The following is a 12,093-nucleotide window of genomic DNA, read 5'->3' as shown; positions in this document are numbered from 1 at the left end:
TCTATCCATCATCCATCCATCCCACCATCCACCCACCTATCCACCCATCCCACCCACCCACCCACCCACCCACCCACCTGCCCACCCACCCAGGCATCCCTCTGTTTCTCCATCCAACCATCCACCCACCTATCCACCCACCCATTTATCCATCCGTTTATCCACCCATCCATCCATTTATCTATCCATCCATCCATCCATCCATCCACCCACCCATCGTCCATCCATCCCACCATCCACCCACCTATCCATCTATCCATCCATCATCCATCAATCCACCATCCATCCACCCACCCATCCATCCACCCCACCCATCCATACGTGCAGCCCCAACAGAGTCACCCACTCATCAGTTATTTATTGCATACCCACCATGTGCCAGGTCCTCTGCAGGGGGGTAGGAGATAATGACAATACTGTCCCAGTCCTTCCCCTCATGGAGACAGCTGTCAGGTGAGAGAGAGACGCCATCAGAAAGAGTTGACTCTGCAGCATCTGGGCTTTGGTAGATGGTGTGCAGAGTGAACGTGCCCCGCGGGGCACCGGGTGCAGGCACACGACCCGCGGGGAATGGAAGGAGCACAGAGCAGGGTGTTAAGGGTGAGGTTAAGAGCAGTGCAGGCCCGGAGAGGCAGCAGAGGGCCTCGTGGGCCACGAAGGAATTTGAACTCTGCTCTAAGCACGCACGGGCCTGGACGGCTTCACGTCAGGAGAAGCAGACGACGCTCGTTTTGGGGACAGAAGTTTGGCCGCGGTGTGGATGACGAGCTGGAGTGGAGAGCTGGAGTGGAGGGCGGCAGGGGTAAGCAGTGACGCGCAGGGAAGCCTGCTGGACCCAGGCAGGTGGTGTGGGGCAGTCTGGGGCAGGGCGCGGGCCCTGGGGTCAGGAGAACCGGGGAGATCAAAAGATTGGAGGCCGCACCCTGCTGAGACACTGAAGGGTGGGCCACTGACCGCTGTGTCCTCCTGGGGCCGAGGGGCACTAGCACGGCTCCCTCTGGTTCCTCTTGCCAGACAGATAGCAGGACAGGAGATTTCCCTCTGACGCGACAGCGAATCACAGACATGGAGACGCTCTGTCCCCTGGTCCTCCGCTGCGCCCCCGGGGATCAGGGTGTTTCCTCCATCAGCCCGAGACCCGTGGCACGCTGGGGTCTCGCTGGGAGTCCCGCGGGAGCGGCCAGGCTGCCGGGTCTGCGCTGGGTTTCCCTCGTGGTTCTGGGGGTGCTTGTTATCGTTGGGTTTTGTTTGCTTTGGAAGTCCCCTCAAGTTCCCTGATTTGCATCTGGTTACATCTGTTTGGTCTCCAGGAGCAGTTCAGGGCTGGTCACTGGGTGGTGGGGTGAGAAGCAGGGAGGACTGGGTGATGGCCAGGCTCTGGGGCGGGGGGCCAGCGGTGCTGTCCCCCAACTGGGGGGTCCTGGAGCGGGAACAGATCTCATGGGTGGGGCACTGTGTGGCAGGTAGGTGGGAGCACAGTTCAGGAGATGGGTCGGGGGGTGATGGGGTGCAAACTGGGGCCCTCAAAGCCACAGAAACTTATTCTCCCAGAGTTCTGGAGACCAGAAGTCCTAGTTCAAGGTGTCCACAGGGCCATGCCCTCTCAGTCGAAGGAAGAATCCTTCCTGCCTCTTCCAGTTCTGGCAGCTTCCGGCCTCCCTCGGCGTCCTCAGCTCCCCGCAGCGTCGCTGTGGTTTCTGCCTCTTCTGTGGCAGGTGGTGTCTCCCTTGTGTGTCCTCGTGGGCTTTGTCTGGCAGAAAGCCTGCACTTCCTGACTCACCTGTGCCAGTGGGACGGTGTTCTGGTTTGTTTTTTGCTGTTTTTATTGGAGGTCTTCATTATCTTTCTCATGAGCGACTGGAGCTTGTTATCCCAGGCAGGTTGCTGCTTGGCCCTGGGTGGGAGCCGTGGCACCTGGCCCTCACCCACGCTCCCCGGGAGCTGAGCGGGCGGGGGGAGCCTGCTGTGGGCCGTGGGAAAAGAGGGGCCCTCTGCTGTACTCATAGTGCCCCAGAGAAGGGGCTGGTAGGAGGGAGCCCCCTCCTCCCTCTTGCTTAGTGTCCCTTTGAGGGTGGAGCCAGTCACAACGGATCCCAGGGGATGAAGGGCAGAGAGGTTGCCCCGGCTTCAGCGAGCACTTGCCTCCCAAGTCTTTGGGCCGCCCTGTCCTCTGCCTGGACCTCCTTCCCTCACTCTACCCACACAACGGAGTCTCATTCTTTGTCATTCCTTCAACCTTGCTTCTTCCAGAAAGGCCGCCCTGCTTTCCCTGGGCCTGAGGCAGTACCCTCCCACCCTGTCACCGGCACCTGGCCTACAGAACACAGTGGGCTTGCAGTAGCCGGGCTGGGGTTTGCTTGGTTACCACTCCCTCCCCCCTCTCCCAGGTCCAAGCGCATTGCCCACTGCCTGAGGCTCCTGGCTTCTCCCTTTCCCACGGGACCAAGGCCAAGGAGGAGCAGAGCACAGAGCTCCCGCGCAGAGAGGGCAGAAGAAGAGGCAGGACAGGCCGAAGGGGCTGCCTGGCAGGGTGACCCCCCGGGAGAGGTGACTTCACGGCGTGAGAACTCGGTCACCGAGAGACGTCAGCTGTGAGAAGAGCCAGGTCTGAGTGTTCTGGGCCCGGAGGGTCAGCAAGTGCGAAGGCCCTGGGGCAGGAACCAGCTTGCCAGGGCTGAGGGCCTCAGAGAGGGCCAGTTGGAGTGGAGCCGAGCGACCCGTGCTTTCATTCCAAGTGTGTCAGAAGCCAGGGGAGAGCGTGATCTGACTCAGCCAGCATGCGGGGGCAGCTTTCCCAGCAGCTGGGCTTCTTGTCGAGCTGAGGCGGAGGGAGGCACAGGGCTGGAGGGTGGTCACAGCGGTCCCGTGGCCTCCCTGCCCTTCCCCAGATGCTGGCCTTTGCCTGGTACTAGTCTCAGAGAGCACCGTGGGGACGAAAGAGCCCTGCGGGTGGGGCCACAGAGGCACTTCTCACCTTCCAGCATCCAGAGCTAGCAGCAGCAGGCCAGAAATGGGGCAGAGGGCGAGGGAACTGTTTCTCGGCCGCCCACGGGGATGAAGACAGGGTGCAACGAGCCTTCCAGACTTGGAGCAAACACAGCATGGCCGGCCCTTGTCTGGATTCAAGGCATTTACCGTAAGGTGTACATCGTAGGACAGAAAGGGCTCTTTCTGTCTTATTGAAAACTCCCCAACCGCCAGAAGGGCTGATGGTGTCTTGGATGCCGCTCTCCCGGGCGGGCATGCTCACCTCAGCCAGACACTCCCATCTGTCCCCTGCTGGGAGCGGGCACCATCACCCACCCCCATGGGACCAGCGCGGAAACCCAGGCTCAGAGAGCTTTGGAGACCTACCCCAGTCACGGGCCAGAGCGCGCAGAACATGACCCCCGGGTGCTGGGCTCTTTAACGAGCGTTTCACTATGGAATGGTTCATTCCGCCCAGAGAGCAGAGGCAGAAATGATAATAAGACAGCAGGGCATCCTCATACCAGCACCTTCTGAAGAAATACAGCATGCCAGGACCGATCACCCCAGACCCAGCACACCCCAACACCCCACCCTGCAGGGACCCGGGACCCCCGGGCTTGCCTTCATCGTCCCCTCTTCCTGCGTGCCTCCTGCTTCGTGCCAGCTGCTTGGTGGTTTCAGAGTGGACATGGGAGGGTACCGTGGGACACGGGTTTCATGTGTAAATAAGTAAGTGTGTTAGAGAGTGTCCGTTTCCTGGACAAACACACTGGTTGGCCTGAAACCTCACACCCGGGTTTGCTCACATTTCTGTGAGGCCGGACATCCGAAATCAAGGTGCGGGCAGGCCGGCCCCTGCTGGAGGAGGAGGGGGACCCTGGGCCTGCCCCTCCTAGCCTCTCGCAGTTGACAAAACCCTGGGCGTCCCTGGGCCCCTGGCTGCGTCACCCCAACCTCTGCCTCCGTCTCCACACACCCTTCCTCGTGTGTGTGAGTGTGTGTGTGTGTGTGTTGTCTTTTTGTAAGAACACGGCCATTCTGCGCAGGGCCCACCCTAGGTCCAGGCAGGACCTCTCACCTTGACACCTGAACTTGATCAGGTCTGTGCAGACCCTCACGCCAAACAAGACTGCCCTCGCAGACCCCAGGGGTCAGGACGTGGCCGTGTCTTTTGGGGACCACTTTGACTCTCTGCAGAGAGGAAGGTGCTCAAAAGCTGTCTGGTGATCGGGATGCTTGGTCTCAAAGTTCAGGGCCCCCCTAGATCGGCCACGTTCGTGAACGACACAGTAACTCTCCAGGCCAGCAAGTTCACGACCAATAGACCACTTCAGCGGAAGCAAACGGTCACTGGCGTCCTTCTCCCGGGAAGGCCACAGCCCCTGAGACAGAAATGCGGGGAAACGGGCCAGAGTGGGCCTGACCACACCAGATGTCCCGTGTGTGTTTGGGTTCAGAACCACTCGGCGGTGGCGAGAGAGCTGGCTCTGGCACGCCCTAGAACCCTCGGGTCACACGGAGATGCGGGCCCAGACGGAGCCCTGTGTGCCATGGCCGCGCAAGGAGCAGCAGACCTCAAGGACAGAGGGACAGGCACGCAGGGACAGGACGAAGGACGTCAGGGACCTTGCTGCAGAGCGGAGGAGGAAGACTGCGGTGACAGTGTCGGGGTCGGGGCGCAGTGCCCGTTCTCGTGAGAGGATTCCTACACCAAGAACTTAAGAAAGACTTTAGGCCCCTACGGGATGGGGGCGTTTCTGAAACCGCCTCTCCCTGCTGCTCAGCGTAGGGGAGCAGAAGGGGTGTCTGTGGGCTACTGGAAGCTTCCTCAGGAGCCTGGGCCGGTGTGTTACAACTGCTGCCCACAGTCCCCGCCCCCCTCGCTGGCCCTGCCCTCCCCTCCCCCGTCAGACCAGCGGGGGCCGGGCCCAGTGTGGTAGGTTGGCTGCTGTCAGCTCTTCTCCCTGCCTCTGCTCTGGGGCCTGCCTGGCCCTGTAATTACAGACGGACAGGTAATTGCCTGTTGGAGGCTTATCTCCACCCCAGGAGCCTGCCTGGCCTGTTCCCTCCTTCTTGTTGGCCCTCCAGAGATCACTGAGATGGAAAGAATGAGGTCCCGCCAGGGAGATCCGGGCCCTGTCGGCTGGTCCAAAGGAGCCTGCGGGGCAGGCTGCATCCCAGGGAGGTGACCGCCGAGCTAGGAGGACCTTCCCTATGGCAGCTGAGAGCACGGGGCAAATGCTGTCACAGGCTGCCACCTTGGCTGGGCCGCCCGGAGGCTCCGTGGGCAGCACATGGTAACTGAGCACCTGCCCCGATGGAGAGCAGGACAGAGAGGCAGACGGAGGGACAGACTGCCTGCTGGCCCTTCCCCACACCTGCCAGAACCTCTCAGGGCCCACACCTGCGGGAGGGCTGGCTCTGGTCCTCAGTGCACACGACCCGCTCTCCCACCTCCCGCGGTGGGGAGCTCCTAGGGATCCCCCAGAAGAGGGCATGTGTGTTCTCATCCCGCCCACTGTAAAAAGGCCGAACGCTGGAGCGCTACGCACTGATGGGAAAGGGGCCTCCACGAGCCTCGAGGCTGGAGCACGTGGCCCCCAGCTTGCGCACTCCCAGAGCCCGGGCCCAGAGCCTGCCCAGGTGGTCCTCCGGGACCCGTTCTTGGAAATCTGCCTCGGGAGCGCTGCCGTGGGTCTCCCCCCGTCCTGGGCAGAGCCCACTCCGAATCAGTGCTGGCTGGTCCTTGACGCGACCTCCCAGGAGCTGGAGCCTCATTCTCTGCGCTGCACCCCTGACTCTGCCTGTGCCCTCCGCTTCCCAGCACCCGTGGAGGCTGCTGTGGCCTGGCCTGGCTCAGGGACGCATTGCTCAGAGCTAAATATTTCAACCCAAACTTAACAATCCCTGCCCCCGCTGCCCACGAAAGCGGCTGTGTGGCTCCTTCTTCCTTCTGAGTCCCAGCCAGCCGGTTCTGAGAAGGCTGGGCTGGAGGGGACAGTGACAGCGTTCTCATCCATCCCAGCCAAGCTGTGGGCCATCATTTGTCAGCCCAGGGCCAGGAGAAGGTTCATTGAGAGTGGGCACAGGGGCAAGGGGGGGAACGGTGGGCGTCGGGTGGGGGAGGGAGGGTGTCAGGTGGGATGGCCAGAGCAAGCTGCCCGGGCTCCGTTCCTGGGAAGTAAGGTCACCTCATAGGTGGGGACGTTTTTCTTTTCTTGTTTGGTCTGACCCACCCAATTATTTTGACCTAAGCTCGCCGCCACTGGCCGGTCATAAGCATACGGCATGTGAAGCGTCTATAAAGCACCAGAAGCCAGAGGCTCCCCCCCCCGCCGGCACGAAGTTAACACTCCCGGTTAGAGGAAGCCAGTGGCCGGGGCAAGGGCATCTGCTGCCAACTGCACGTACGTCGCATCGTCACCGACTCCAGGTTTATCCACGCGGAGCGAAGACCTGAGTCCAGGGAGTCCGCACACGTGGCAGTGGACAACAGAACCTAGAAACGGAGCTCTGAGAATCCAGGGCCTGCTGGAGCGTCTTCAGATTTGCTCTCAGACACGGCTCTCAGAGAGGTAAGTGTATTATTCCGAGAGCCCTGAGCCCGCCCTCCGCTCCCGCCGGGGCCCGTCAATCGCCCGCACTGACAACGGCAGTGTGGTAGGAAGTGCCCCCAAAGGGGAGAACGCTGGTGTGTCTGCACCCCAGTCAGCCAGAGAACTAGGGCGTCTGCGATGGGCGAACTGTGCCCCTCAAGGTCACCGGTTGGCGTCCTGACCCCCAGCACCTCAGAAGGTGACTGCATGTGGAGATGGGATCTTGGAAGAGGTGACGAAGGTAACATGAGGTCACTGGGGTGGGGTCTAGTGCTTTGTGACGGGGGTCCTCACCAGAAGCGGACATGAGGACACAGATGTGCAGAGGGACAGCTGTGTGGGGACACAGGGAGAGGACGGCCGTCCACACGCCCAGGACAGAGGCCTTGGGAGGAACCGGCCCCATGACACCTGGGTCTCGGACTCCTGCCTCCAGGATGGGGAAGCGAGTGGCTGTGGTTTAAGCTGCCCATCTGGGGGACTTGGTAGAGCTGCCTGATTAGCAGATTCATGCACACTCTGATCTCAAAAAAAAAAAAAATTCCAGCTTTTTCAGCTTTTTTTTTACACAAAGTGATACAACTTGGATTCCCACTAACCTTGACCTCAGCAGTGAAGACTGACAACCAGCTGCTCCAGACAAAGACCCAACTGCGCGCAAAGACTCTCAACTCGTCACACGCATCCGCCGGCAAATGGCCCTGAGTGCGCTTCCGTCTGCCTCCCTCTCCGCTCCTTTCCCAAATGACAGGAGGGGCTCGAGGCTGAGGGGCGGGCGGCCTCGAGGCTACTTCTCGCTGTCGGGGGTCCAGCTGGCGCAAGCCCACTTGAGGAACCATGGATGGCTGCAGCGCACATGACCTCCAACCCAGCTGCAAATTCTCCGCTGTTCGCCTGCTTCTCTGCCTGCACAATGAGTTCTGACGGCTCCGTTTATTGGTGTATTTTCAGAGCCTGGCCCGGTGCCTGGCATGAAGCGGCTCAACAAGAGAATGTCTGATGAATGAATGAATGAAAATGGATTAAAATATTCATGGCATAAATGTAGAAAGAATTGCAACGCCTAACAGCTGTCTGTCATCTGTGAACGTTAAATGATTTTTTAAATAAAGATTTATTTATTTATTTTTAGAGAAAGGGAGGGAGAGAGAGAGAGAGAGAAAGAACATCAGTGTGTGTTCGCCTCTCACATGCCCCCTACTGGGGACTCAGCCTGCAACCCAGGCATGTGCCTTGACTGGGAATTGAACCGGTGACCTTTCAGTTCACAGGACAACACCCAACCCACTGAGCCACACCAACCAGGGCTAAAATGATTGTTAAGGACATGTCAGAAAGAAAGAAAGAAGCTCTCCTGGGGGTACTGCCGTTGCCTCGGTGCCTGAGGTTGTTCAGCTGAAGGTACTGAGACAGCGCACTCCTGGGCGGTTCCCCTTCCCAGCCTGATATGGGCGCAGGTGCTGGCGGGCACAGCCGCCCAGCATGGCCGTCCTCCCTCGGCGTGTCAGCAACCACAGGCTCCTGGTTCCTGGCAGATACTAACCTTCGAGGCTTGGGAACGAGAAGTCAGGATACCCCAAACCCCAATTTTTTGGTGTTTTCCAGAACACTGCATTTGCATGCTTTTAAAGAACGGGTGACCATAACAAGCAGGCTCAGAGGTTGGGCAACAGGACTACAGGTTGTTTTTTTTTCATTGTGGTAAAAAATGTGTAACGAAATGGACCATCTTAGCCATCCCTCAGCGCACAGCTCATGGGCACGCAGCGCATTCAGGCTGTTGCGCAACCTTCTCCGCCACCCACTCCAGAACTTTCCATCTTGCGAAACTGAAGCTCTGTCCCCATTAAAGCCAACACCCCTCCCCTCCCCCAGCCCCTGGCCCCACCATCCTCCTTTCTCTCTGAGATTTGGGCGACTTTAGAAACCTCCTGTGAGTGGAATGTGTCCTTTTGTGGCTGCTTGCTTCACGTAGAATCGTAGCATCGTGTCCTCAAGGTTCAGCCAACTTCAAACCCTGGTGGGTCCTGCTGTCCCTGGAGACCTGGGGACAGTGAGGTGCAGGGGGTTGTGTGGACCTAGCGGTCTGCAGCCAGGCCTGCAGCGGACAGCCGGGGGAGCTGCAGGAGGACATGCCAGCTCCCAGAGCTGGCCAGGATGGCAGGACTGCCTGGCACGGGGTGTGCTTTGCCGGGCAGACAGAGCTGTTGACGTGTCTCGGGGGGGAGGGTCAAGGTGACACCGTCTGGCCTCCCCTCCCTGGTGCTGCTTCTGCTGGCCGGGAGGAACTTGCAAACACCCCTCCGGGAAGACTGCCCCAGAGAATGCTGTCAATCTCGGTGGCTGTCCTCTCCTACACAGGGCGGCTTCCGAATGCAGGCACCACATCCGGGCACGACTTCACTGTGCTGTTGCTGCAGGGCGCACTGACCCAGGACATTTGCGAGGCTACAGCAACCGGGTGGGAGGCAGCCAAAGACGCTTAGCCTGTGGCCAGGAGAGAGTGGAAGGGGCGACACTGCTGCCATCCCAGGAGCGAGGATGTGCAATGAGAAAAAGGAAGAAAAGACACCCCCGCAGGCAGCCAAAGGTGGCCTGGGTCTCGCACTCAGGGGACTGGCGGAAGGTGAAGCGGCTTGGGTTCCTTCTCACTTGGCCTGGTTTCTGGGTGTCCCAGCATCCGGGACACCAGTGTCCTCGTGCACAGGACGTCATCTGGGAATGATGACGCTGCTTTCACCTTCCAAGTCTTATAAAGAAGTCGGCTCCTGTCCCCGCAGAAACTTTTGTTCTAAGCGTACATCATGCTTTCCAGGCATCGACTCACTGTGGGGATTGTTCTGCTATCGTTGCTGTTCCCCGCAGAATTTTGGTTAATTTTGCGTGAGTGACTCTGTGGCTACTGTGAGACTCTAGTCCTGTCCCACGCACCTCCTGCCCCCTCTGGGGCAGAACGAGCCCAGTAGCCTCGAGCCAGTTGTTCCGCCTAAGGCTTTTAGGTGGATTCTAGAATGTTCCTTCTGTACAGCTGAAACACATCCCAACGTGTTTTTCAAGCTCCCTCCGGGTCCTATATCAAAAATTTCTGTTTTTTTCAACAGTATTTTTTCAGGAGGAATGCTTACGTATTTTAGAGGGCTAAATTTTCCGTTGGAGGACCTGCTATTCCAAGTTTGGCATTCATAAGCACTAAAACAATGAGAGGCGATAGTTTGTGTACCCAAGTGCCATTTCAGTGAGCCCTTGCCCTCCGTACAGTGTGTGGTTTTTAAGAAGGACGCTCTCAAGTGCCTGCATGAAGTCATCAGGAGTGAAAAAAACGTAAAGCTCGTTACCACGCTATGCGACAAAAACATACTTTGATTTGTACTCAGAAACTAAAAAAGTAAAATGCTGATGGCATTTCCAAGAAAAAACAAACACCCCACTAGAAAATGCCAGCAAGGGTTGTTGAGTGGAATTCAAGTATAGTAATGCGTCCAGCTGGTGGCAGCTCTCAGAGCCCCACGCGGAATCACGCGTCAGAGGTGCAGTTTGAGCACTTTGCTCGTTCCCGAGAACACCAGTCACAGGACCGATGTGGGGTGCGCGGCGTCAGAAACTCATTCGTGTTTACCTTGTGTGCAGGGGTGAGTCGCCGCTGGCAGAGGCGGGGCCCAGCGTGAGCCCTTCTGACGTGCCTTGGCCACAGCCGGACGGACTGTCCCACTGTGGCTGCTCCTGTGCCACGTGCTTCCGTCCCCGAAATGCCAACGTTGCCCTTCAGCTCACAGGGCTGTGTTTCCTGCCCTCGCTCTGGACTGGGTCAATGGACCCCTCCCAACCAGTAACCAACTTGTGTTGGTTGGTCAGTTAACTCCAAAGAATTGTAGTAGGTAAACACGAAATAAAAACCATTAAAACCCCACAGAGATAATTCCACGTTGTTAGAACACAGTCCTGGGGATGTGGAGCACAGCACGGGCGATGCAGCCAACGGTGCCGTCAGCACTGTGGACGGCGCCAGGCGGCAGCGGATTTCTCGGGCAGCACTTGGTAGCTACGTGAACATCTAAGCGGCATGCTTACCTTTCGTCTGAGCGCGGCAGACGTGCCGCACCTCCCCTGTCTCCCGACGTCTTGACCGCTTCCCTTTGGAACTGGGGACTCATTGCTGAGAAGCGGTGGGAAGGAGCCCCGGCCTGGGGCCTGACGGGCAGTGTCTCTCCCTGTGACCTCCAGACCACGGCCACCCCGTCGCTGCTGCCGGCAGCATGCGCAACGGGAGGCTGCAGAGAGGAAGAAAGGGCAGAGCCCGCGGGGTCTCCCCATGCTGCTCTCTCTCCACAGCCAGGACAACCTCGGAAGGCCCCATGCACCGTCCCTTCTGTGGCCCCAGGCCCTCTCTCTGCCTGGGATGTAATCCCGATTTTGCCAGGGGGGACGGGCATGGCCCACATAAGAGGGACTTCCACTGGTGATAAGAGGGCTCTTACACTGGGGACCTCTTCCCCACTCACTCGGCCCTCACCGGGAGGCCACACTAAGATCCTTGCTTTAGGAAGGAGGAAACTGAGGCCCAGAGAGGTCAACATGCTTCCCTGAGAGGGCACGGCCATGAAAGGAGACGTGGAGCCGGCATTTGAACCAGCTCCGGAGTCTATGTTGATAACTAGCGAGTGAAAGTGACTTTCAAAGAGAGGACCGGGACCGGACCAGGCAGGGAGCTGGCTGGGGGGGGGGCGGGTGTCCAGGCCCTCACCTCTCGTTTCAACGTCCCAGTGTGCTAGTGCTAGTGAGTCTCCACTGTCCCTGTCTGATGGATAAGACAGAGGCTGGGGATGGGTTACACACCTTGCCCAAGGCCAAGGTGAAAGGGAGAAGCCTAGTCCTCTGAGAGTCTGAACTGCCTGTGGGCCCTTCTCTCTACAACAGCTGGGCATTTTTATGAGATGACTCCGTCGCATGAACTCGGTGAAGTCCAGGAAAGGAGGCTGGAGGAAGCTGATGACTTGCTTTTAAAACGTAACTGTTACGGGAAGGGGACTGAAGTCTTCACCCTTGCGTGGGAGGCTGCGAGCTGCTGTCAGAGCCGGGGACTCCCTGTGCCTGTCCTCCCTCGTGCTGGGACAGTGGGGCACATTTCAGACGGGGAGACAGGGAGGCAGCACAGATCCTCAGCGGGCACCGGGGAGCAGCCTCTCTGTCCCCAGCTTTGGGGGTCTGGGGACACCTTTTGATGTGGCATGAGGCACACTAGCCCTGGAACCATTCCTGTGTTTTAGCTGCAGCTTCGACCAAATCATGGGTGTTGGGCAGGTCACCTAATATCTCTGAGTCCCAGTGCCAGCGGTAAGATGACATGGGATTGAGTGAGGCCACACGGACACAGGGTTTTCTGTAAAATGCTCTGCAAAAGGTGATTTTCTCACCTGCACTCTCAGCAGCCAAGCTCCCCACAGGCTGGCTCGCCGATGGGCCGAAATCTCAGTGTATTGGTTGACCCGGAGAACTCAGTCCACCGTGGAAACTGGAACACTCTGGTGGA

Source organism: Desmodus rotundus, chromosome 5 (assembly GCF_022682495.2).
Source record: "Desmodus rotundus isolate HL8 chromosome 5, HLdesRot8A.1, whole genome shotgun sequence".
Classification (NCBI taxonomy): Eukaryota; Metazoa; Chordata; class Mammalia; order Chiroptera; family Phyllostomidae; genus Desmodus; species Desmodus rotundus.
This window is presented reverse-complemented; position numbering follows the sequence as displayed.